The sequence below is a fragment of the Canis lupus genome, chromosome 23 (genome assembly GCF_011100685.1).
Source record: "Canis lupus familiaris isolate Mischka breed German Shepherd chromosome 23, alternate assembly UU_Cfam_GSD_1.0, whole genome shotgun sequence".
NCBI classification, from domain to species: domain Eukaryota; kingdom Metazoa; phylum Chordata; class Mammalia; order Carnivora; family Canidae; genus Canis; species Canis lupus.
Genome location: NC_049244.1, coordinates 26093663 through 26111312, shown reverse-complemented (window position 1 = coordinate 26111312; position 17650 = coordinate 26093663). Strand labels below are relative to the sequence as shown.

Genomic DNA, 17650 nt, shown 5'->3' with positions numbered 1-17650 from the left:
TTATCTACAACTAAACATATCAGAAAGGAATAATACTAATTTTACATAAACTCTTCCTGAAAAAATAAAAGCAGAAATTTATATGAGATCAGCATTACCAAGATCCCAAAGCCAAAGAAACCATGAGAAAACTGCAGACCAATGTCCACTAGCCCATTAAGTATGAAAATCCCCCCCCCTTTTTTTTTTAGATTTTATTTATTCATGAGAGATACAGAGAGAAAGAGATGCAGAGACACAGGCAGAGGGAGAAGCAGGGTCCACACAGGTAGCCCGATGTGGGACTCGATCCTGGGACTCCAGGATCACATCCTGAGCCAAAGGCAGATGCTCAAGGGCTGAGCCACCCAGGCGTCCCTATAAGTACAAAAATCCTTAAGAAGATATTAGCAAATCATTTTTTAGCTGTTTAAAAAGGCATTTAGATTAGGAAGGAAGAAGTAAAATTATCTGTAAGTGCAGAGGACAATTTTCTACAAAATCCAAACAATCTATAGAAAAAGTTACACTAATAAGTAACTTCAGAAAGGATACAGGATGAAAGTCAATACACCAAAATCAATTATATTTTTATGTACTGAAATGAACAACTAGAAGTTGAAATTAAAAGCAGTAGCATTTTTATAATTAGTACCAAAAAACCCACAAAATATTTAGGGATGAATATAAGTGAAATACGTAATATGCTGAAAACTGTCAAAAAATAATGTGAGAAATCTACAAATACCTAAATAAATGGAAAGATACACCATGTCAATTGACTAGAAATGTCCATACTGTTAAGATGTCTATTTTCTTACAATTGATGTTATAGATATAATGTAATCCCAATCAAAATCCCAGCATGATTTCTTTTTTTAAAAAATTTTATTTATTTATTCATGAGAGACAGAGTGAAAGAGAGGCACAGGAAGAAGCAAGCTCCCTGCAGAGCAGAGAGCCTGATGTAGGATTCAATCCCAGGACCCTAGGATTAGGACCTGAGCCAAAAGCAGATGCTTAACTGACTAAGCCACCCAGGCGTACCCCAGCAAGATTTCTGGTGAATCACAAGCCAATTAAAAAATATGAATGGAAAAGCAAAGAATTAAGAATAGCCAAAACAATTTTAAAAAGAAAAGCAAAGTTGGAAGACTCCTACTACATGATTTCCAGAGTTACTATATAGGTATAGGAATCAAGACAACATAATATTGGTAAAAAAACACCCAGATCAATGGAACAGAACAAAGTTTTGAAATAGACTCACAGGGGTAGCACTTGGGTGGCTCAGTGGTTGAGCATCTGCCTTTGGCTCAGGTGGTAATCCCAGGGTCCTGGGATTGAGTCCCACATCCGGCTCCCCATGGCGAGCCTGCCTCTCCCTCTGCCTATGTCTCTGTCTCTCTCTCTCTGTCTCTCATGAATAAATAAAATCTTTTTTTTTAATTTTTTTTTTCATTTATTTATGATAGTCACACACAGAGAGAGAGAGAGGCAGAGACACAGGCAGAGGGAGAAGCAGGCTCCATGCACCGGGAGCCTGACGTGGGATTCGATCCCGGGTCTCCAGGATCGCGCCCCGGGCCAAAGGCAGGCGCCAAACCGCTGCGCCACCCAGGGATCCCCTTTTTTTTAAAGAAAGAAATAGACTTCCACAATATGGTCAATTGATTTTTGCTAAAGGTGTCAAGGAAATTCAATCGTGAAACACAGTCACAAATGATATTGGAATAATGCACATCCACTACAAAACAATGAACCTTGGACTTGTATTTCACACTATCCACAAAAATTAAATTAAAATGGATAATAGATCTAAAGGCAAAAACTATAAAATGTCTAGAATATAAGTAGGATAAAATTTTGTGACATTGATGTATGCAAAGATTTCTTAGTACTGAAAAGTCAAATCATAGAAGAAAAAAACTGATAAACTGTACTTCATTGAAATTTAAGATGTCTCTTTGAAAGGCGCTGTTAATAAAATGAAAACACAGGCAACATATTGGGGGAAAATATTTACAAACTATATATGTGAAAAGGGATTTATTTCTTGAATATACAAATAACAATGATCATAACTCAAACAAATTTAAAAAATGGAGTCTTCACCAAAAAAGAAATATAAATAATAAATATATGAAAAGATGCTCAACATGATTAATTATTAGGGTAATGCAAATTATAACCACAATGAGACACCACTACATACCCACTTGGAATGGAGTTTTAAAAAATGACAAAACCAAGTGGTGACAAGGATACAAAATAACTGAAATCCTAATATACTACTGCTGGAAATGCAAAATAGAAGTCATTTTTTAAAGCAGTTTGAAGACCACTTAGAAGTTTCTTATGAAGTTAAATATATACTTACTAAATATATATAAAGTTAAATATATGTTTATATATATACATATATACTTACTAAAATATATAAAGTTAAATATATACTTATAAAGTTAAACACACACAAGCATATATGTATGCATATATATATATGCATACATATATGCTTTTATACACACACACACACACACACACACACACACACACACACATCCATTTCCTTGGTATTTATCCAAGAGAAAAACTATCTTTACATAAACAGCAACACAAATATTTCTAGTGGTTTTATTCCTAAATGTCTGAAACTGGAAAAACCCACGTGTCCTTCAACTGGTACAGGTATAAACAAACTGGTACATCTAAACTTTGGAATGCTACTAAATCATAAAAAGCAATAAGCTACGGATTCAGGCAACAACATGGGTAAATCTTTTTTTTTTTTTTTTTAACATGGGTGAATCTTAAATGTCTTAAGCTAAGTAAAAGAAACCAGACTTAAAAAGCTACATACTGCAAGATTTTATTTATATGATACTTTGCAGGAAAGCAAAACTATAGAGACTAAACATACGCGTGGTTGCCAGGGACTGGAGCTGAGGGAGGCAAGGACTACAAGGAGGCATAATTGAAGGCTCACGTATATGTGTTGACCACAGAACAAATATTTGTGTTTGTCAAACTAAAAAAAACCTTGACTTAAAAAAAAACCAAACAAACAAACAGGCAATTTAAGTCACAAAGACCTTGAATGCTAAAAGCAACCAAATAACAAAAGGTCAATAAGTCAAAGAATTTTTAAAAATCTGAGTTACTATTAAAGCTCAGTGGGGAAAAAGATGGTAGAATAGATCAATTCTGCGTGGCTTTATTCATTTTCTAGAGAACTAGGAATGTCACATGTAAGGAAAAAATCTGAGGAAGATCAAATATTTTCATGGAAATATAAACAAGTACTACACACAAAATAATACTTTATAGAAACCAGGGAAAAATTTGTTCTGATATTCAAAACACTGATAAAGAAAAAAGCTGATAAATCAAGAGAGCAGAGCTGTATCCCATCCACGTGGGGACACTGGAGGGTGGGAAATGGCAAATTCATTGCCACTTTGGTGATGCTTCAAATTCTGGTCTTCCAAGGTGTCTTTTTTAGTTATCTCCAACTTCTCATATGGCTATTTCATTCGTTCTGATAAGCCTTTATAGCTGCATGTAGTGGGACACAGAGTAGAGTGTACCTGCTGCATTTCACCTGGAACCAGAACCTCTCTATTTGAATATTAAAATGTCATTTCAAACTAAAAATATCCAATGCCAAACTCCCAATTCTCTCACCACTTTTCCCAATTGATCAAATAGCAACTCCACCCTTCTGGTTGCTCAGCAACCAATAATCTGAGAATCTTCCTTGATTTCTTTTCCTCTCACAACCCACATTTAGTCTATCAGCAAATCTTACAAGTTTTACCTCAGAATATATTCATAATCTGACCATTTGTCACCAACTTTATTGACAGCACCTTGGTCTTCCATCTCGATACCAACTTTACTTTGCTGATACCACCATCATCTTTCACCTTGACTAACCAAACATTTAGTCTTTCATGTAATTAAAAAATATTTGAGGGCCTAATATATGCCAACTACAATTATAAATAGTGAGGTTATGGCAGTAATCAAAACAGACAAAAATCCCTGTCCTCGTGGAGCTTATTTGGTAGAAAATTACTTCTAGTGGAAAATCATTATTATTTCAATAACTTCTTAACTGACTTCCCTGTTTTTGCCCTTGTCTTCGGTACAGTTCATTCTCATCACTGATTCTAAGGTGATCCTTTTAAAACGTAAGTCATGCCACTGTTCAAATTTCCTGGCATATCATCTCAGGAAAAAGCCTAAATCCTTAAACTGGGTTTCAAGACCTTACACAACCTGGTTATACCCTTTGACTTCATTTCTTACTACTGTACTTCTTACTGGCTTCCTTTGTTTCAGCCTATTGGTTTCTTTGCTATACTTTGAGCACAGCAGACATAGGCCTGCTTTAGGACTTTGGTACTTGTAATATCAATTGCCTAGAGGCTTTTCATCAGACACATGCATGATCTGCTCCCATAGCTACCTCAGGTCTTTACTCAAATGTTATCTTCTCAGTGAGAAGTTCTCTGACCATCCAATTAAAAATTTCAACTCTTAATTTGAAGTCCTCCAGTACTCTTTGGATCCTTTTCCTATCTACTTTTCTCCGTACCACTTAATATTCCCTGACATAATCCATGTTTTATGTTTACTGTCTATCTCCCCCAGTATTATAGAAGCTCCATTAGAGGCAGGGATTTTTTGTTCATTGCTTTTTCCCCCCACTACTATAAAACCAGTACCTGGCATACATCGTTCTTGAACAAACATCCTTAAGTCATTTTTGTAAAATCCAGTTAAGAACCATGGTATGTTAGAACTGGACATGACTAGATCTGCTAGTACTGTCTTCGTCGGCACATATGACAGGTAATCTGGGTAGGACACAATCATTGTTTTTATATCTATTGCTAAGAACTGCTCGTCTTCCAACTAGATGATCATCAATAAGTGTTCTGCTGTTTCTCTACTGACTTAACCTGCCATAGATTACCCACCAGCAACCATCTGGCAGGCCAGTGGCAAACAGGCAAATGAGGAAATTGAGAAGTGAAGTGACTTGTCTGGGTCAAAAATGAGACAGTGGCAAAACTGAGACTTCTAAATCTCTGACCCTGCAGTACAGTACTCCTCCTTCCTTATGCTTGACAGCTTCCTTGAAAGATTGCAATGCTGAACTGCTAGCTTCAGTTACTTTCTAAAATATGAGTTATTTTCTATAACACGAGGTGATTAGGCCTTCATATATTAGAAATGGGGGCCCAGAATAACATAGTTCTATTAATAAAACTTCCCCAACTGAAAAAAAAAAATCTCAAAACATTATATACGATGAATAAGGTTTTGGGGTTTACAATGTGAACCCACAAGTACTGGAATTATGTCCATCAGACATTTGGTATAAATGATTTGGTATCAATTGTTTATAACATTATTACATTCAAGGTAAGGGAAGAGGAAACAGTAATTTTAATAAAGACATATTCAGTGGACAGCACCGAGGAAAGAGGGGGGAATAAAAAAGACCTGGAACCAGCAAGATGCTTCAGGTTTGTCTTGTGTCCAGAATGGACAGAACTCCTGTAAGCACCACTTCACGCCATTAAAAGGCATCTTTCCTGCACAGCCAGGGGATGGCAGAAGTTTCTGCTGCTAGAATTACAGTATATTAATTATGGGAGACACCATGCTTAGGTCCTTTATAACATCCGTAGGGATAACTTGATGATCATTTCAGAATCATTGTTCTAAGTCTCTACTAAGCCATCCATCAACATAAATGGGCTTATATAACAAACACACTTTACAGAATACTACACTAGGCATAAATAATGGGGAAATATTCAGCTTTGATGCCGAGGAACAAATAAGCTATATGTGTACATGTTATACCTTGACAGGCTGCATGACCTAAAAGTGGTAATTTTTAAACAGGAGCTTCCTGATTACCTTAATTGTATGGAAATTTGGTAGTTTCACTTTTAGCCAATAATTGCTTATTTATTATGGAAGCACAAACATGCAAAAATATAATATGACCCTTGACCTTATGGAGGATAAAATACAACAATAAAAAAAATACAACTTGCAAAACACCAAATGATTAGAAACTCAATTTTAGAAAGTCATCACAAAAATAGATCTTAGATTATTAACATAAAAAGGAATAGTTAAAATTACTGAAGTGACTCCAGAAAGTAGCTCTCCTGACTCCTACGTCCAGTGACTTTTTTTTCCATGCTACCTCTTGCCTGCATCTTGTCTTTGTCTCACAGTCCTTGGCCCCACTTCCTAAATATGCAATCTGGGGACCAGGAATAATATTTCAAAGATAAGAAGTACTGCCCTGGTTCTGTCATCTTTCATCCTCTTACCTTTTGAATTTCTAGTCTTTGATAAGCATTTACTTTCTCTATTCTTTATCACTGGAAATAGATACAAAGCACTTTTAGGAAAAATTTAGGAATATTGGTAAGATATTTCCATTACAAATTACTGCTCCTTCTTCACTTATAGAAACCACCCAGGGTCACTGTGAACAAAACGCAGCAGACCAAACAGTTTTCGAATTTTACCTTGGCCACCTCTCAGTCATCCCATCTCCCTGCATTACAAATTCTAAGTCCTAGACCTTCTGAACTCCATCCACCAGGCCCCTCCTCCCATCACTGTTCCCTTTTCTGTCCAGTTTAAAATCTCTGGTCTCTGACTTGAAGCCTTTTTGATTTCTATCACTCTTCCATTCCATCTGTAGGCATGTAGGTAGCTGACTGGTTCTTCAGAACAATCCTCTAAAAGCAGTTCCCTGTGTGAGGCCAGTTATTCAATCTTGGTGGTACCCTCAGCTCCTCCTGGAATTTTCTCAAGCTGCTGCTTGTCAGTCGCTCTCAGTTTCATCACAGTGGCTATTTCAAATTTTCTTTGATGTCCTCAAACCTCCCAACCTGCCATTTCCAACCTTTATTCTCAATACATGGCCTCGGTTCCTATTCTGCAGGCTTCAGGCAGCACTTCTCCCATTTTCCCACCATCAAACCACAAAATTACCAGCACTCACACCCACCTTCTCCACCTCCTCCTTTGGTGAAGTAAGAGACAAGTCCCTCCCAGGCATTTTTGTGCTATTTCCCAACTCCCCTCCCCAGATTGTAACCCCCCTCTGACTTTCAGACTTACATATAAACCTGCTTAATCACTGGGCTTCATCACCTGGCTATCCTGTAAGCACCCAACACTTCCAACAAGGAATTCGTTTTTCCCTTCAAAGTTGCTCCTGCTGCGCTCTTCATCTCAAGTGCCCAAGCAAAAATCAGAATATTATTCACTCCTGTCTCATTTCACCTGCCATCTTCCTCAACATCTAATAAATACTACTTTATACTTTCTGATCCATTCTTTTCTCCTCTTTTTCAGTAGAGTCCAGATATCACCTTTGGGCCATCTGATTGCATTGCTCTTCTGTCCCCAGCCTGGCCTCTCTGCAGTTCCCTCTCCATACAATGCCCTGAATGTGTTCCTACCATTAAAATCTGATCTTGGGATTCCCCTATTTATAATCCTTAGTCGACTTGCATGAGGTCAGAGTTCAAACTCCTAACTGGATTAGTCAGGCTCCTCCTTATTGACCTTCTAACCTCCAGCTCCAGCAACTTGACTCATTGTTTAGGTCTAACAAAGTTGCAACTCCTTTTTAACTCCATTCACTAATTCTTTAATCTCTTGTAGTGCTTTTCTCACATTCTTTAACATTTGTTTCTAATTGACAAAACCCAACATCTGGCAACTTTCTTCTTCCCCAGCCTCTGTGATGACACACACTTGTCTAGCTCTTCTATGTCTGTCTCCATTGTTCTTCCTCTGATTACAGACACTCTCCACAGTACAGATGTTCATTAAATACCTAATGATTTTTTATACCAGAGAACTTAAAAAAAAAAAAAAGAAAATGTAATCTATTCATTCACAAATGTTTATTAAGAATATTATTATATATGCCATAGCCCATTGTAGGTGCTGAAGACAGCAATGAACAAGACAAAGTCCCTGCCTTCCAGGAACTTAACTGTAGTGGGGCACTTAGAATATAAACTAATAAATACATAATAAATTAAAAGTGCTATTAATAAAAATAAAGTAGGCAGCGGTGCCTGGCTGGCTCAGTTGGAAGAGCATGTGATTCATGGTTTCACGGTTGTGAGTTCGAGCCACATGTGGAATGTGCATTGGAATGGGGCAGGGTAGGGGGCAGCCTAGGAGTGGTTTTAAGAGACTGAAAGAAATGCCATTGTGTTACCCCTCTACTTTGTATAGGCAGTTTTCCTGTAAAGGGTAGTGAGGAATAGGAAATAGTTGGAGAGGGATGTGTGTATCCTTCAGATGAGGGAGACTACAGCATGTTCAAATTAATAATACAGAAATAAAAAGATACAACTGCAGGAATACATTCTTTGCGCAGCAGACAGCAGGACACTTAAGTGTAGAGCCAAAGGTCAGTTGTTGAGGGGAACTGGGAGATACTAAGAAGACCCAAAGATCTGCTTATTGAAATGTGAGAAAGTTCCCTTCCGTGTCCTTAGTGAAATAAGCAGCAAGCGTACTGGGGAAGGTGGTGGGTTGGAGAGAAGTACTGGATGTTTAAGAAGAGATACAGCAGGGATTCTACAGAGTGCTGAGGGCCTACTTGAAGCTAGAGAAAGTGACATCAGTTAAGCATGGCTGTTTTTCCTACCACTCTAGCTGCTCACTTACAATCACTAGTAGGGTGTGGGTTTTGCTAGTCAAATAACACAGACGTATGAAGAGGCAAAAGTGCTGGGAGTAAATACAAGGGAATAATTAAAACGAGGGCACAGAGAAGGAGCTGAAGAATTGAGGATAACAGTGGAATAAACGACAACAAATAAGCAGTAGGATATATGAACTGGATGTTCACCTGGAGTTGGAGACAGGATAATGAAAGGAGTGAAGACAAGTCAGAGTAGTAGCATATCTGAGGTGGAAATTTTTGAGATGGTCCAAGTACTGGAAATAAAAAGATTCCAGATGTGCCCATGAGAATAGGAAGCTAGAGGTGAGGAGGTAGAGGAGTAACTGTGGAGAGTAGAGGTATTACTTAACTACCAGTTTTATAAAGGATACCGACTTTATGAGCCACCTGGAGAACAGAGGGAGTATTTCCTACTTATCATCTAAACCAGTTTTATTGTTTTTCATATTTTATTTTTTTTTATTTTTTATTTTTTTATTTTTTTATTGGTGTTCAATTTACTAACATACAGAATAACCCCCAGTGCCCGTCACCCATTCACTCCCACCCCCCGCCCTCCTCCCCTTCCAACACCCCTAGTTCGTTTCCCAGAGTTAGCAGTCTTTACGTTCTGTCTCCCTTTCTGATATTTCCCACACATTTCTTCCCCCTTCCCTTATATTCCCTTTCACTATTATTTATTCCCCAAATGAATGAGAACATATAATGTTTGTCCTTCTCCGACTGGCTTACTTCACTCAGCATAATACCCTCCAGTTCCATCCACGTTGAAGCAAATGGTGGGTATTTGTCATTTCTAATAGCTGAGTAATATTCCATTGTATACATAAACCACATCTTCTTTATCCATTCATCTTTCGTTGGACACCGAGGCTCCTTCCACAGTTTGGCTATCGTGGCCATTGCTGCTATAAACATCGGGGTGCAGGTGTCCCTGGCGTTTCATTGCATCTGTATCTTTGGGGTAAATCCCCAGCAGTGCAATTGCTGGGTCGTAGGGCAGGTCTATTTTTAACTGTTTGAGGAACCTCCACACAGTTTTCCAGAGTGGCTGCACCAGTTCACATTCCCACCAACAGTGTATGAGGGTTCCCTTTTCTCCACATCCTCTCCAACATTTGTTGTTTCCTGCCTTATTAATTTTCCCCATTCTCACTGGTGTGAGGTGGTATCTCATTGTGGTTTTGATTTGTATTTCCCTGATGGCAAGTGATGCGGAGCATTTTCTCATGTGCATGTTGGCCATGTCTATGTCTTCCTCTGTGAGATTTCTGTTCATGTCTTTTGCCCATTTCATGATTGGATTGTTTGTTTCTTTGGTGTTGAGTTTAATAAGTTCTTTATAGATCTTGGAAACTAGCCCTTTATCTGATATGTCATTTGCAAATATCTTCTCCCATCCTGTAGGTTGTCTTTTAGTTTTGTTGACTGTATCCTTTGCTGTGCAAAAGCTTCTTATCTTGATGAAGTCCCAATAGTTCATTTTTGCTTTTGTTTCTTTTGCCTTCGTGGATGTATCTTGCAAGAAGTTACTGTGGCTGAGTTCAAAAAGGGTGTTGGCTGTGTTCTTCTCTAGGATTTTGATGGAATCTTGTCTCACATTTAGATCTTTCATCCATTTTGAGTTTATCTTTGTGTATGGTGAAAGAGAGTGGTCTAGTTTCATTCTTCTGCATGTGGATGTCCAATTTTCCCAGCACCATTTATTGAAGAGACTGTCTTTCTTCCAATGGATAGTCTTTCCTCCTTTATCGAATATTAGTTGCCCACTAAACCAGCTTTAGAAATTTAAATGAATGTTAATTCTTAAAGTATGTATAGACTTTGGTAATTCAGAGGGAAACTAACATTTACTGAAGACCCTTGTTTTGAATATTTTATGTTATTTTCATTCATGTTTACATCAATTCTAGGAGATAATTATCATGTCTCCATTTTACAGATGAAGCAGTTATAGCTCAAAGATGCCTAAGTACCTCGCCAAAGGTTACAGAGCTATGCAAGTGATGGGGCCAAGATTAAAACCTAGGACTGCTTGACCACAAAACTGAAGACTTCCAATTTCTTAATTGATACCTTTAAAGACAGCCTAAATCTTCTAAGATATAACCTCACTGACAAGAAAAACATACCTTTCTCATCCTAAGGATTGTGAGATTTGGTCTTTCACTTCAAAATCTAGCTAAACCCAAACATCAAAACCTTGGTAAGTCAGCTTTTGATACAAATTTCTACATAAATGGTTTTCATATCTCTATAGAATTGTACTGAAAGGATTCAGAACAAGGGAGAAATTTCCTACTTTGTCCTCTGAACATCTCAAACTCTTCCAAGGCTAATATTAAAATGGGTAATTGGAACTGATAATATTTTTATTCCTTCCAAAGTGATCTAGATATGACTTTGTGTATTTAAAGCAAACAGAGCATTCAATTTCAGGGGGAAACAATCTACAAATAAAGCACAGATAATCTAGTTAGCTCAGGAATAATACTAAAACCTTTATATTATCAATTATCCATGTACCCTTTAATCAAAATAAGATAATAGAGATTTAAATTTGTTCTAAGCCTTAAAATCTAAGTATATATACCCAAAAGATCAGGAAAGCAGTCATTTCTTATAAGATCATTTTGAAAATGGTAAATACTAATTTGGTTAATTATTTTAATGGATTGTATTACTAAAAATATCTTGGCAAGTTGTAGTCTTATCTAACATGGGGTCTTTAGTAAGTTTTATGAAGATCATTGTATGTGTATTTTATAAGTGATGTCTTTGAGTTGGTATGTGCCTAATGCCAAAAACTTTTGCCCTGACCCATTCATTACCTCATTGGATCATTCAAGTGGTCAGGGTAGCAGTGCAATAAAAGACTCTAATCTATAACGAAAAGGACCCTCCCAGACTCTACCTAGTAAAGCCACAACCCTCAGAATGAGAATGCAGAAAACCATTCCTTGGTGATAATTGCTCCACTTTATCCGCAGGAAGTATTAATGCCCATTTGCACATTTAATAGTCTTAAGTCTTGTAGAATACAAATTAAATAGGCATGGGTCCTATCTGGTAAAGCAAAAAATCTGAACAAGGATCTATGCTTTAAGAAGTCTATAAAGATTCATTTTGCATTTTAAGGAATATCAAATTATGCAGGATGGATTTCAACTATTATGTTGGAAAATTTAAGTGATGATTTTCCCCAAAGACAAGAGTTGAGGTGTTATCTAGACAGAAGAAACAAAATGCATATTCATCCTTACTGGAGGTCTTATTTTGGCACAATGAGCTTCTAAGTAGAATTTTATAAGCTGCTAATAAAATGCCCAAATAAGTATTGTAACAAAATAAGGTTTGCTGACTTCTTGTTTTCTATGACCTTATTCCTATGCTGCTGAACACAATACTATTTACAGACATAAATAACTTTCATCTTCATTTAGCTTTGTCAGAATATATCACCATTTTTCAGAGTTTACAATGTGTCAGGCATGAAGCTAAAGGTGTATAGACATTTACATATTTAATCCCTTTAGCCAAATGAAGTATTATTCCCATTTTACATTTGAGCAAACGATGGCTCAGAGAAGTTAGATAACTTGCCGAAGATAGCTAATATGGTATGGAAGGGGAGATAAAAGCCTAAAGCATGCGGGCTTAGTTATCCTCTATGCCAAGTGTTTTATAGTGATTTTCTGGTGGACAAAAAAAAAAAAAAAAAAAGATCGAGAAAACAGAAGAAAGAGTTTAGACACAGGAAAGTTACACATTTCTCCCTTATGGAAATAATTATGTTAATTAGTCATGACTAGGGAGGCCTGGGTGGCTCAGCAGTTGAGCATCTGCCGTTGGCTCAGGGTGTGATCCCAGAATTCTGAGATCAAGTACCACATCAGGCTTCCTTCATGGAGCCTGCTTCTCCCTCTGCTTGTGTCTTGCCTCTCTCTCTCTCTGTCTCTCTCTCTCTCTTATGAATAAATAAATCTTTAAAAAATTTAGTCATGATTGCAATTGGTTCCAAGTAAAACAAAATTAAACAGTGTCTAAAATATGAAGTTTGTTTTTTCTCCTGTAACTAGAAGTCTGTTGTATGTGATTGCTGACTTTGGTTCTTCAATTTCTCTTTGGCATTCATTCCAAGATGCAAAATGGTGGTTGCATCTACAGCCATCACACAGCAAAGAAAAAGTGATAAGAAGAAAGGATGGGGGGGCCAATGTTGGAAAGCAAATTTTTGATCTAAAACCCCAGCAGGTGACTGGAAATTAAATATGACTGGTCAGGACTGTGTCACACTGCACACCTGAAGGTGAGGATATCATTCCAAAAACAACAACAGAAAAATCCAACAAACTCCATATTAGAGTTATTTTAGTAAGGAAGTAAGAGCAAATGAATTTTAGGTGCATAAACAGCACTGTCTGCCACATCTAACAGGAAAAGAATTTGGTATAGTTGAGTTTCATTAGAAATGATGGACAGTACATCACTCATAAATAACTTTGCAAGGGATGCCTCCATGGCTCAGTGGCTGGGCGTCTGCCTTGAGTTCAGGGTGTTATCCCGGGGTCCTGAGATCAAGTCCCACGTTGAGCTTACTGCAGGGTGCCTGCTTCTCCCTCTGCCTGGCTCTCTGCCTCTCTATGTCTTTCATGAATGAAAAATGCAAAAGAGAAGCTTGCATTTTATTTTTATTGTTTTACATTTTATTTTTATTATTTTATACTTTATTAAAGTATAGTGAAAGTGACTGTCTACCAAAAATCTATTCTGGCAATATTCCTTCCTAAACAAACTTGATTTAGTTCAGCCATGCAAGTCTCCCCAATATTATTCAGAAGGAAGCTGATAGCATTCCTTGTTCTAGAAGACAGTGGTTCTCAAACATAACAAGCACCAAAATTATCTGATGAGTTTTAAAGAACACAGATGGCTGGGCCCTACGAGTTTCTGATTCAGTGGGTTTGAGGTGGAACCCGAAAATTTTCATTTCTAACAGTTTCCAGGGAATGTTGATGCTGCTGGTCCAGAGGACACAATTTAAGAACTACTGCTTGAAAGGCAGATCCCCATTAGTCTAAAGTAAACAATATTCTCCCTTAGAAACTGTTTTTGGTTTGGGGTAGGGACATGATTTAATTTAGTCCAACTGGGCTGAAAGAAACTATTGTTTTGTATTTGATGGAAGGTTTCATTCTTTTATTCATGGGGGGACTAAAATGAGGAAGCCTGAAGCCCCAAGTAATTTGTGATTATAAGAGAATGAGTCTTAAGAAGCTGACCATGAGGTTAGCACAGTGGACATACAGAAAAAACGTGAATCTTTAACTCTGTCTCTTGAGTCACAGTACCTCTAGACTTCGGCTTTGTTAAATAATTCCTTAAAATGCCTGAGCCAGTTCAAGGTAGAGAGTTTTTTTCAATCTGCAGCCAAAAGCATCCTGATTGATACAAAGGATTGCAATCTTGCAATTTAAATGATGTACACAAAAGCAGCACATGAATAAATAAAATCTACATATAATCCAAGCATCATTTTGGACACTTGATTTAAAATTTTCCTCTACATCAGTTTTTTTTATAACTGTTAGAGTTCCAAAATAAAGTTTTATTTTTTCCTGTCTGACCTCCATCTAATGAATAGTAAAAAAACATGAAGTAGAAGAAATAAAAGGTCTAAATAATTTTATTCACAAAGTGAATAACCAGCAATTGACTGAAAGAAAATCAGGTATTTTTGCTTTCTTATTTCGTATTTCCAATTCCCATTTTGCTTAATTCTGTCTCTAATCATGAAGAAGCAAAGGGAGGCAGGAAAAGAGAAGACTCGTTTAAATAAAAGAAACTGAGTAACACAGTGATTTTAAATTTTGTGAAGTTCAAGATTTACTGAAGCAACAGTTTTGGGCCTAGGTAACTGTAAAGGTATAGTGAAATACTCCTAAATTAGTGATTTTTATTTGGGGAGTTTGGGGGATATTTTTTAACCGAAGATACCAGTGACTCTGAAATTCTAGAAAAATGTAGTTTGACTTGTTCCTAGTAAGGAATGCAATGGGACAGAAGAGAGCATGGAAAACAAAAATTGAAATGGTAAAGAATTCAGAACTATGACTATTTACATATTCAAAAATAGAGAAGCTGTTTCATAATAGACACCATAGCAGCCATTTCCCTTTCTCTGTCTGCCTAAATGCTTCTGTGCCACCAAGGTGCTGGCTATCATCAATCTTCTGCCTTTCCTGTCCAGTTACCTCCTCACAAAGCAGAGCAGCCCAAAAAGCCCTCTTAATTAGAGCATTGTGTCAAACACAAATGAATTCTTGTTCCACTATTAAGATGAAGGAAGGAATATTAGTTTATAAGTGACTGAAGTGAGTATATTTCAATATTAGCAACATGAAAATATAAGTTTCAATTGTGATATTGAAGATGGTAATATTTACTTCATCCATAATTGAAAGACATGTTCAAAATAATTCATTTTGGGAGCACTGGTATGTAGTATTTGCCTGAAACAAATTATGCAAATACTTACATCTTGTAATTTATTCAACTGCTTTCTAATTCCTCATTTTCTTAACTAAATTAGCTAAAACGGGAAATATATGACCAAAAAATGAATGTCCATCATCCAAATTAGTGTACAATGAATTCATCTTTCAAACTATAAGATCCAAGATGGGCAGATTTCTATTCCTGCCTTAAAGGAATATTGCCTATTTAAACATATACACAGGGGTTTTAATGGTTTCATTTAGATACTTGTGCCCCTCCAGAAGATCACACAAAATACACCTATGGCAAGCAGTTATTTCATTAACCAAAGTATTTTTGAGGAAAAGACAGCATTAAACAATACAGTATTGGATGTGTAACTGTGGTTTTTTGAGGTCCCTGTCTGCAAAATGTGTGGTAGAGACAAGCAATGCCTATGCTGTTTCTAATTATTCCAATTATCATGGCACACTATGAAAACTTGATTAATAACACTGAAGATATTGTTGTGGCAATTAGCCATATGGTTGTGGGACTTTATTCTGTCACGATTTAGCCATTAGCATCTACTTATGTTTGTCAGAACAGTGCATCCGTGACAAGTTGAAGTTCCGCTCACCTTGCCGAGTCCCCTGTGAGCAACACTAGAGAACTGTTTATTCCTAGGAGCTTCTTGCCTGAGTAAATTTTTCATGTGGCATCCGGTCTGACTGGGGACAAATGTCAAATAGCTTATATGACGACCCATCAAGCTAAGTTTTCTCTGAAAAACCATTTAGTGACTTGTGTGTTAGAACAAACTACTTGAAGTAAAGAATTTGAGCAGTAATAATGGTCATCTATGTTGCCCCACATATTTCCATGGTTAGTAATTCAGAGAAATTGATCTTCATAAATTGGTATATAGAAATCTATAAATGTGGCATTGAAAAGGATATACATAGGCCTACACCTGTATGTACACAGCATATAGCTGAAAATTCACCATCTATAATAGTTTGCATATCATCTGCATTGAATTTACCTAACAGAATTAGGAGACAGTCCTTTTAATCAGGGGCAAGGAGATTACATTAAGAAAAGAAAAAAAGAAGGATGTTGGTCAATACCTAAAATTGCCAGAGAGAAAATAATCAAGGGTCTTGCAGCAGAAGACTAAAAAGATCAATTAAGGAAAATGAACTTTAGGATGAAATGAATGTTAATGTGAGAAATCTGTTTACTTATTTAATATTTGAAAGATAAAACTTTGAAACGGTTGCTAGTAGCTGTATTTCCATCTCATACTTGAGTCCCTGCCACACTGGGAATGGATCACCACATCCAAGGACCAGGCAGCTACCCAGTTCTAGCCTGCACACTGTTTCAAAAGTTCGCAATAAGGAAGAATCAAAGGGTCAATGCTCCTGTGCTCTGAACGACCACATCAGGACAAATGGAGCCCTCAGTTACCCGGAGGTCTGAGAGTCCCCAAAGTAGTTGTTCTCATTTAATTCTAGCTGCTACCACAAGCAGGGAGGTGGCGGCAGCAATGCTGGGAAGCAAGCATGCTCAAGAGCTAGGCAAGTTCACAGCCTCTGGGATGTGAGGTTTCACTGGCCACTATGCTGATAACCTCATTTATAGAGTGAGCAGACGGAAAAAATGTACATCCGGCAGAAAGAAAGTACAGGCTAAGATGTGTCACTGTACCTTTAACAAAAGCAGCTCTAGTTTCATGTGGGGAAACTGAGAAGGAGAACACACCCAGGACACTTTGGAATGTCTTCTTTGGATTCTCCACACTCCCTTCCAGATTAGAAAGAACATTGGATAAATCAGCATAACGGAATCTGGAGTCAGTGACAGAGGCGAACCAGCTTCCTTTCCAGTAATTCTAGCAATTCTAATTCATAAATATAAAGTAAGTGTATTTCTCCTTCTGTGAGTTATCCATAGTTCCAAATACTCATCCCTGTGTTTTTTAGTCAATGCCCACTGGATCACCACTTTGTAGAGAAACTCTTGAACTACAGGCACTGGCCCATGCAAATTCAAGTCTCTGAAAATGTCACATTCATATTCACAGAATTCCCTTAGTTTTGCATAATGAATATATTACAATAATGATTTTAAGAAAAATATGCAAATATTTTGTATGTTATTCCTATTATAAAACTGTATTTTCCTATAAAACATTTTGTCTTAAGTTATAACAACACTGGCTAACATTTACTTGAGTGATTACTATTTGAGAGCTTTACCTGTAGCACTTCATTTAATTTCTGAACTCTTAAAGGGATTATGTTCGTTTTGCAGATGTGAAACTGCAGTTTAGATGTGCAAGTTACTCTTCTGTAAGATCACACAGCCAAAGTGGTAGAGCTGGGTTCAGTTCCAGGCAGGCTGACTCACATTCTTATTCACTCTTCTAAG

The 17650-nt window shown here is 37.1% G+C and overlaps 1 protein-coding gene and 1 long non-coding RNA gene across 11 annotated transcripts in view; one reads left to right on the top strand and one right to left on the bottom strand.

The window, feature by feature from the left end:
- The window catches only part of TBC1D5 (TBC1 domain family member 5), a 542853-nt gene that overhangs the window by 158125 nt on the left and 367078 nt on the right, over nucleotides 1-17650 (bottom strand). The gene's annotated exons all lie outside the window — the stretch shown is intronic.
- LOC102152924 overlaps nucleotides 1-17650 on the top strand; it is a 123420-nt gene that overhangs the window by 15744 nt on the left and 90026 nt on the right. For all 3 annotated transcript variants that reach the window (XR_005376986.1, XR_005376987.1, XR_005376988.1), the window contains one exon: nucleotides 10680-10943. This is a non-coding gene — a long non-coding RNA (uncharacterized LOC102152924). The remainder of the gene's footprint in view (nucleotides 1-10679; nucleotides 10944-17650) is intronic.